This window comes from Physeter macrocephalus, chromosome 19 (assembly GCF_002837175.3).
Source record: "Physeter macrocephalus isolate SW-GA chromosome 19, ASM283717v5, whole genome shotgun sequence".
Taxonomy (NCBI): Eukaryota; Metazoa; Chordata; class Mammalia; order Artiodactyla; family Physeteridae; genus Physeter; species Physeter macrocephalus.
In genome coordinates, this window is record NC_041232.1 from 41410190 (window position 1) to 41420583 (window position 10394).

Here is a 10394-nt window from a genome sequence, read left to right on the forward strand (position 1 = left end):
CTTCGTTGTGGCGCGCAGGCTTCTCATTGTGGTGGCTTCTCTTGTTGCAGAGCACAGGCTCTAGGCACTCAGGCTCCAGTAGTTGTGGCACACGGGCTCAGTAGTTGTGGCTCGTGGACTCTTAGAGCACAGGCTCAGTAGTTGTGGCACATGGGCTTAGTTGCTCCACGGCATGTGGGATCTTCCCAGACCAGGGCTCGAACCTGTGTCCCCTGCATTGGCAGGCAGATTCTTAACCACTGCACCACCAGGGAAGCCCTATAATATTTTTAAACAAAACATACAGATATCATTAACACTGCTGATATCTAGATCACATCGTTGAATAATTATGTCATAATGTAACAGTCAGAAAAATTATATCCAATTTCTGTTCTGTTGAAAGAAAGGAACATTTTAACTACAATTATCCTGATCCTATCTTACTTTTTGTGTTGTTCAATATATCAGTTCTATCTTATTTTTATCCCCAAATTTGATATTATTTGTTTGACTCAGTCAGTATTGGTTTAGGTTAACCTAAGGTTCACCAAATGATTTGATGAAGATTCCATTTTATGTCTCAGACCTTCCCTCAGAGACCTTCTTTCTTCTGCCTCATGAACTGCCTCTAGAGCAGTGGTTCTCCCATTGGAGGACATCAAAGCACCTAGAAAGCTTGATACAACACAGCTTACATCCTACCATGGAGTTTCCGATTCCTAAGTTTGCGGTGGGGCCCGAATGTTTGCATTTCTCATGTATTCGCAAGGTGATGGTGATGCTGCTGGTGACCACTTTGAGAATCACTAGATTTTGAGTGGGAGTTGGTCAGCTGTAATCCCTGTATTTGCTTGTCTGAAAAATGACTTAATTTGTCCTTTCTCTTGGAGGATCGTTGAGATGAATACACAAATCTGGGTTGTTAGGATTTTTTTTCTCTCTCTCTCAGCTCTGCAAAATATTATTCCATATCTGTTGGTACCGTTGAGAAGTCTAACTAATTGTTTCTTCATGGGCAAACGTTTTTCTCCTCTTTGGCTGATTTTAAGATCTTCCTTTTCTTTGATAATTGGCAATTTTCCAAGGTAAGGGTGTCTAACCTGCTGCTTAACTCATTTATGAATATTATCATTTTAATGACTTTATTGTTTAGTTTATAGACTTCTGTTGGTTCTTTTTCAAACTTTCCTGACCCTATTTATAGTCTCATTTTCCTTTGTCCTGTTTTTCACTCCCTTTTTAGTTTGAAAAACATTTTTAAAAGTCTATATTTTCTGTGTAATTATTCTAGTGTCTAAAGTCCTCAGGGAAAAGAGTCCACCATGGCTCTTTTCCTTGTGTTTTTCAATGACTTTGGACTGTGAGTTTATATTTGAGTGATGTGAATCTGTGGATTTGGAGGACACTGGGTTGTTAGATTGTCCTTCCAGGGTGAATTTGGGTTCCACCAAGTGCCCTAAGGCAGGACAATTGAAGTCCTCTTGGAATGATTTGCTTGTCTTGAGATTTTTCATAACACCCAAAGAGGGCTATTTCATCTCCAAACGTGTATGAGGAGCTCATGCCTGATTGTAGATCCTTTGGTTCAGACAAGTATCTCTGTCATTTCTTTCAGGAGGCAAATTTTTTTTCTAACCAACCGCTCACTGAGGATGTGGCCCTATGAAGGTCTTTTTTTTTTTTTTCTTTTTTTTTCAGTACGCAGGCCTCTCACTGTTGTGGCCTCTCCCATTGTGGAGCACAGGCTCCGGACGCGTAGACTCAGCGGCCATGGCTCACGGGCCCAGCCGCTCCGCGGCATGTGGGATCTTCCCGGACTGGGGCACGAACCCATGTCCCCTGCATCGGCAGGTGGACTCTCAACCACTGCGCCACCAGGGAAGCCCCCTATGAGGGCCTTAGCTTTGGGCCAGATCTCACTTCTAACTCCCTACCTTGCAAAGATCCAAAACCTTATCTCCTGGCCTCATCAGCCAGGAGATAAACCTTATCAGCTGGCCATGCCAATAGCCTTAAGTCCCTCATGCAGACAGATATGTTCAGGGCAGCTGCAGCATTGTGCTCATCACTCTGGTCTATAGCTCATTCAGTTTTTGTCCTGGAATTTATCTGAATTTCTCCTGAGCTCAGTTTTAGTGGAAGGGAAAGAGGAGAGGAAGAAGTGAGAGGTATAGAGGGAGAGAGGAGGAGGAAGGGGAGACATGAGAGGAGAAGGAGAATGAGGGACAGAGATAAAGGAGAGGAGTAGGAAGAAGGAAGGGGAAGAAAGAAGGAGAAAAAGAAGGAAGAAGACCAGGAGAAAAAGAAGGAAGAAGACCAAGAGAAAGAGGAGGATATAATCATCCAGCATCAGTTATTTTGTAGCAGACAGAATTTTCCATTTTCACTATATTACCAAAAACTTTGCAGGAACCCTACATTATATTGAATTTATATCAATTGTTAGACTACATACTCTTTCACCTTTGGGCCTTCGTTAATGTCTATTTAGTTTCCTAAGCTCTCCTTTACCTGGTTTATGAATGCTTTCAGGCGTTCATAACAACAATGGTTTCATCAATAAATAGATTTAATTAGCTCACCTGACTGGAATCTGGAGCTAAATGACCCAGCAGGCCAGTGGTAGCCTTCCCCCAGCCACTGGACGCGGAACAGGTCCAGTCACAGGACCTGACACCAGTGTCCCAATCAAGAAGGAAAAGCAGAGGTCAACACTTCCGCTCCTCTTTATTAGCCCCACAGCAGATTTCCCTTTCTATCTTATCAATCAGAACATTCTCACTATATCCCTGGCTTCAGGAAAATGGTGATGTGACCCAGAGAGTGTGGGTCGTGGCTGACTTACACTAAGCCTGCACAGCCTTATCCTCCCTGATTTCAAAATATCCCCATCCACCATCTGAGCAAAAAAGTGGAATTCCCTTAAAAATGTATGTTGTCAAGTGGAGAATAATGTCTTTCTCACCCTGGAAGCTCATTGAGGTCTTTGCTGAATTGTTACTATCCCCAGACATACCAGGTCTCCTGTGACACTCTCTCTTCAGAATACTAAATTAGGTTCCCTTGTAACTTGCTTATGGGATGTTATTCTTACCCTGTGGTAACACTCTTCACACTTGACATTATTTGTGTGATGTCCCTCTTCCCTGCCATATAGTGAACTCTGTGAGTGCAAAGATCATGACTATTTTTGTTCAGTACTTACAATACTTGTACTTACATGTATTTAGTGAATACTAAACATATATTTGTTGAAAAAAAGAACAACGGTAAAAGCAAAATATAATAGGTCTCCACTCATACTTTTCTTCCCAAACTTTACGCTGAGAATCAGACCCAAATGTGCAATAGTCTACTAGACATCTCCATTCACAGATCTTAATACAGCCCCAAGATAAAACTCTCTTACAGAGGAGTACAATTTTATGATGAGATTAGCTTCTAAAGTCAACACAAAAGCCACAAAAGTGCCCTTAGGAATACATAAAGCACAGTGATATTCAGAGACACTGTCTCTCAGGTAAAACCAACCCAGCACCTAGGGCTTACTATAAAACTTTTCACAAAGCAGGTACCATAAATAGCAATTACTTATTGCATATGTGAAGTTATAGGTTTGGATGTGGTCAGGACAGCAGAGTAAACCAGAGAAAAATAATTGTATCGTCTAAAAGGGAGCATTCCAAATTCCTCATGCCTTCTAATCATGCCTGTCTAGAAAAACCTGCCGTCGGATCTAAAATGTTTATTTACATCCTAATTATGCATTTACTAAGCCCAACAACACAACATGGATATTTTCTAGTTTTTTGTTTTTTGTTTTTTTTTTTTTTGCGGTACGCGGGCCTCCCTCCATTGCGGCTTCTCCCGTTGCGGAGCACAGGCTCCGGACGCGCAGGCTCAGGACGCACAGGCTCAGCGGCCATGGCTCACGGGCCCAGCCGCTCCGCGGCATGTGGGATCCTCCCAGACCGGGGCGCGAACCCTGTTCCCCTGAATCGGCAGGCGGACGCGCAACCACTGCGCCACCAGGGAAGACCTCTAGTTTTTTATTTGGACCTAAAGGATACAATCCCCATTAAAAAATTCGAAATGCAAACCACTACAGTGAAACTGCTTCCAGGCAAACAAATATACCTGGAAACAGCCTGTCAATTTTGGAGACTTGTATTTAACTGTGAACACTGTCTTCTATTACTGGAACCCACTTAAGGATCCTCTAAAGTGGTCACTTAAGAAGAGGGTATTTCCTCTTAGTGATAACTCTGTGATTTCTAACTTCTTAAGGTTCTCTTGAAAGACTGACCAAAGCTTTAGTGTTTTACTGGTTATGGCAGAGGCAGGTAGGAGATAGAGCAATACATTTTTGTCAGGAAGAGCACATGGTATTCATTCAAAGTAACTAATTTAACCTGATTTTTTTCTACCATGATTCATGGAATTCTTTCATTCAGTGAATTTATGTGCTGGCACTGGGTCTAGGGAGATAAAAAAGAATAAATGGGTACAAGAGTATATCACTCTCTAGTGGGGAAGAAAGAAAATAACCTTATAGATGATAACAGCACACCAGCAGCATGCAAGAAAGAATTTTTCATTTCTTTCCCTGGTTCTACATTCATCTTAAGACACTTCTTCCATAAAATGTCTATCCTGAATCATGGCTGAGAGACACATGAGGACCATTTTCAGGCCCACCGTGTAAGGACACTGTGGTTGTATACTGCACAAAGGTGTGACGTCTAGGGAGGCCATTCCCATCATGGACATTTCCTGACAAGGACAGATATGGAGGCTGAATCACAAGTGTATTAAGAGGTGTCTCCAGTCACTTCTGTCCTGTGCTTCTGCTTGAGAAGCCCAATTCCTTTCCTCTAGTTAGGCTCAAAGCTAATATGGTTGTTTCCCCTGGGGGTAAGCTCACGCCACCTTCTCAGCCCCTCCATAGGAGTCTTCCTGCTGCTGTTGGCTTTATAGGGTATGCTTGTGGGTAGGGGGCGCAAGCAGGCAAGCATATAGGTACGTGTGTGTGTCTCCGGCTAATATCATTGTCTGTGGGGCTCAGGAAAACTCCCCCAGTGTAGAGCTATTTAGGTTATGCTAACTTCTTTTTTTCTTCTTAATCCTATGGACCGAACAACTTCCTGTAATTCCCAGATAGGTACTAGAAGCAATCATCATCCCGTTTCACTTTCACACAAACAAAACTAAACAAAAACAAGAAAACACATCTTGCCTTTTTCTTTGTAAACGCTCCCTTGACAGAAGATGGTGACAGGACAGCAAAAACCCCCAGCATCTAACCAGCACCACCTTTTGTGCTGTGCACTTGGAAAACTCCTTTGATCTGCAGCTGTAGCTGCTATTTCCAGAGTCTGGCTCTGACTGAGGAATTCCTGGGCAGCCCAGAATTTTCACTCCTGAGAGGCCATGTCCTTCCTGATCACAGCCTGCCTGGCTGCCCCAGCAGCTACTGTGGCTTTCAGCCGGCCACGACTCCCCTGCTCCTGCCCCGTGTCCATCCATCTTTCCTGCTTGCCGCTGCTTTGCTGCAATTCACTAAAAATCAAGGAGCAGCCACAACTCTTTTGCTTTCTTGCTTTTTCACCCCTCTAAGGGTGAGTTAAACAGGCACAGGTAGAAACGTGAGTTTTGTTTTATAAGCACCTTTCTGGAATACACAATTTCTGTCTCCCAAGTTACCTCCCTTGACTCAATAAATTTCTTAAAACAACAACAAAGGAAGCAGCAGTGTGTAATTGTATTAATCCCCCCGAGGCACATGAGGCACATAATAAAAGATCAGAAACAGATGACCTTTGTCACCTGAAGCAACACTAATTTCCACCGCTTAGATAACTACCTTATCCCGATCCAGACTGGATCCTCAATGATTGGAAATCCCAAGCCATATAAATTGCACAGCATTGGGAAATGGGAGAAAGGAGAATAACATTATCCATGACCTGGATTTGAAGGAACTTAAAACACCTTGCTTCTCGGATTTCAGGATGGCCGCTGATGCATGAACCCTCCTGCAAGAGCAAAACTGTTTGAAAAACTATCCCTTTAAGGTACAGTTGATTTAGCCATAAATAAATCCTGGTGGGAACATTCTGCTCTTTGCCAGGATGGCTAGGTCGCATGAAGTGCCTGTTCTTTCACACGGGGATATTTGATAGGCCCCAGCATTGGCTGGGAAATGTAATTTGCTCAGTGAGGCACGCCCAATCCCTTTCCTCTAATTACTCCCTCCTCCTTTTACAAATGCACCGGGCCTTCGCCTCTCGGTATCCATTAGGGCTTATCTTATGCTGATAGCAAACAGTTATCAGATCAGTGATTATTTTTAATATAAAGAAAATACACAGGTCAAACAGCCAGCCATGTTCCTTCAATTACAGAAATTATACCTTTCCCTCCAGGTAATTCCTAATTCAGTAATTATAAGGCTTACAAGGCTCACTGAGACTTTCCTGGATAACAGTGATCACTTAGCCTTCTTCCGTGAACCGTTTTTCTTGATATTTCTCTTATGAGAGAAGGTTAATCTTTATCAGCAAAGTTTCAACTGAAAGGACACTGGTGTTCATCAGTGTTATCACCCTGGTGAGTCTGGTTTTCATCAAGACCTTTAAAATGAATAGCCTCTGGGTTTTCTATAAACACCAAGATGCACTAATGTGAGATATCTCTGAGTGGGTCAGGGATGGGAGCGAGTTTCCATTTCGGCCAGCCTGCCACTGTTCCTTCAATTACTGCTCCTACCTTCGGTCTGATTTCTTAAGGTTTGTGTCCTGTAGGCAAAGGGAATAGCTATTCTTATCTCCACAGGAGTGGAGTACAGTTTGGTTCCTTCAACTAGATAACAGCGCAGATGATTATAATTTCTCTAGATTCAAATTTAAACTTTGCTATATAGCTAAGTGCATGGTGAACACAGTTTTTTATTGCTCAACCAGAGAAAAGAGTGTCTCTACAAAGCCCCAGAAAAATGTGAATACTAAATAATGGTCTATAAGGAGCATCTGTTTTTGAAAAGGAGATAGAAAGACACAAATGGTGACATAAATTGCCCTCAAATAATCCTCCGAAATTCAATGCATCAGAGGAGACAATTTCTGTTACTGTATTCTACTAAGGAATTTTGTTAGAAGCATGTTTGGACAGGGCTTGAGTAGCAAATGAAGGGGATTGTCTGTGAGGAAAGGTGATGTGGGAAGGACCTGATCTAAATCTCTAGATACAAACCACTACCAGCTCTCCTCAAAGCTATCCGTGCCACTTTCAGCAAGTGCCTCTACTTCTGTAAGAATTTCTTTAACTACAGTAAGTCCCCTACATATGAACGAGTTCCATTCAGAGAGCACGTTCATAAGTCCAATTTGCTCGTAAGTCCAACAAAGTTAGCCTAGGTACCTAACTAACACAATCGGCTATATAGTACTGTACTGTAATAGGTTTATAATATTTTTCACACAAATAGTACATAAAAAACAAACACAAAAAATAAAACGTTTTTAATCTTACAGTACAGTACAACCACTTGTAGAGGATGCACACACTTGACAATGTACACCAGACACGTGAAATAACTTACGTGGTTGGACGTGTGATCGCACATTCACATCTTTGAAAATTTGCAACTTGAAGGTTCATATGTAGGGGACTTACTGTATAAAAAATATATACTTATTTTCTAGGGTTGCTATAACAAAGTACCACAAACTGGGGGACGTAGCACAAATGTATTGTCTCCCATTCTGGAAGTCAGAAGTCTGAAGTCAAGATATCAACAGGGCTGGTTTCTTCTGCAGGCTGTGAGGGAAGGGTCTGTTCCAGAACTCTCTCCTTGGCTTGTGGATGGCTGTCTTCTCGCTGTGTCTCCACATCATCTTCCCTCTATGCATGTCTGTCTCAAGTGTCCAAATTTTCTCTTTTTATACGGACACCAGAGGCCCACACTAATGACCTCATCTTAACTAATTGCATCTGTAATGACCCTATTTTCCAGTAAGATCACATTCTGAAGTCCTAGGGGATTAAGACTTCAATATATAAAATTTGGAGGGATGGATTTCAACCCATGACAGTTGGGTTGGTAAAAATCTCTAAATTCCCACTCAAGTCCAAAATTGTATGGGTTTTTTTCTTAATAATTCAGAAAAACAAACTCACAATTGTTTTTGGAAGCCAAAAATGAGGGGTGGGTGAGACCAAATTCTATCAATTAATTACTTGTAATCACGAAGTTATCCAGGTCATGCCTTTGCTTTTTGCCACTCTCTTTAGAGACATATAAAGTAGCCAGCAGATTCACTCACCAGTCTGTGTCCCAGCTGTCCCTTTGGGTGGCACAGGAACAGTTGTTTTTTGGTGTTTGTTTGTCTTCACCACATGGCATGCAGGATCTTAGTTCCCCAACCAGGATCGAACCTGTGCCCCTAACAGTGGAAGCACAGAGTCTTAACTGCTGGACCACCAGGGAAGTCCCAGGAACAGCTGTTAAATGTCTGGCAGCCCTGGCCTTCCTCTGCCACCCTATACCCCAGGTCAGAACCTGTCACTGCTGCTCTAAAAGACCAGAGACCTTATTTTATTTAATTTATTTTTTTACTAACCTTGAATCGTGTTCCTAGATGTTTTTATTGTGTGTGCATTTTTTCTTGAGCTCCAGAAACCAGAGCAGGCTTGTAAAGCACACAGCAGTGGGTGATCCAACACTGTCTGGTGGTGTTGTTAAGCTTTACATAGTGCAACTAATTGCTCTACTCTGAGCCTGAGTGCAGTAGAAGCTTCTGTAACTTTCACTTATTACCTGAGTGTGTGCAAAGTATTATGTATCTAAAACATATACACTCTAGGTGTTTGTTTGGTTTTTTTTAATAATGGCTATTCTCATTTTTTAAAAACATCTTTATTGGAGTATACACTCTAGGTGTTTTAATAGTTGGTGTGGTCAGATGGGGCTGGGCGTATTTTGAATGTTCACTTTTCCTTAACGTTGGGGAATAGTTCTTACTATTCTGATAGAAAAGTTACAGTGACCCAGAAAGAATTGATATTCACTTGATTTTTGAATGAGAAATGAAGTACCAAGACATTTCATTACAGCCATGGGTCCTAGACGCATTCTGAACATGAATTCTCTGATTGTTTTCTCTATGAGAACAAGGCTCCGGTGCCCTTCTCTGCACACTTCTGATGGAAGGGCACTGTTCCTGCCCAGAGAAAATTCCTCTAAGTGTCTTCAGTGACTCCCGGTCTGAAGATGGCTATTACAGAACCACATCTTGAAAGAATGTTAGGAAGAAACAATTTGAGTTCTTGACAAATTAGGGAGTAACTTTTGAATCTACAAATATTGTAGTTTTAGAGTAGAGCCCAACAGATTAATAAGTAAATCCTGTAGCTAAAGTTTAGGAAAGGAGATTATTGTATTAATAAGTAAATCCTGTAGCTAAAGTTTAGGAAAGGAGATTATTGTATTTTGTTCCCTTCCAGAGATAAGATTTATAACTATGTAAAAACTGCATGTAGGCTCTTTTTTAAAAGGGTATATGGATTCACACTTAGTATGCTTAGTGTTAAAGCCTATGAATGCTGAAGATGAGTGGGTTAAAAGTGTAAAGAAAATAAGTGAGGGACTTCCCTGGTGGCACAGTGGTTAAGAATCTGCCTGCCAATGCAGGGGACATGGATTTGAGCCTTGGTCCGGGAAGATCCCACATGCTGCAGAGCAACTGTGCGCCACAACTACTGAGCCTGTGCTCTAGAGCCTGTGAGCCACAACTACTGAGCCCCCATGCCACAACTACTGAAGCCCACGTGCCTAGAGCCTGCGCTCCGCAACAAGAGAAGCCCCTGCTCGCTGCAACTAGAGAAAGCCCGCGCACAGCAACGAAGACCCAATGCAGCCATAAATAAAAAGAAAGAAAGAAAGAAAATAAGCGATGCATCAATATATAATCTAGTCATTTATGACATCATCTCTGAATGCAGATAAATCTATTTTAAATTTAGCCCACCTAAAGCTCCAGGAAGATGCTCTTCCAGCTATTCCTCAAAAACTGAAAAAATGAAATAATCAGGGTAAAAAAAAAAGTCCTACCTGATTGTCACTTTTGTTTATGAAGCAATCATATTATTTCATAATTTAATAAATACATGATCGAAGCATTGAATTTTATACTTAAAAAAGGCATTAGTGGTAAAAGTGTGAAATTAGAACACTTCCTAACACCATACACAAAAATAAACTCAAAATGGGTTAAAGACCTAAATGTAAGGCCAGACACTATCAAACTGTTAGAGGAAAACCTAGGCAGAATACTCTATGACATAAATCACAGCAAGATCCTTTTTGACCCACCTCCTAGAGAAATGGAAATAAAAACAAAAATAAACAAATG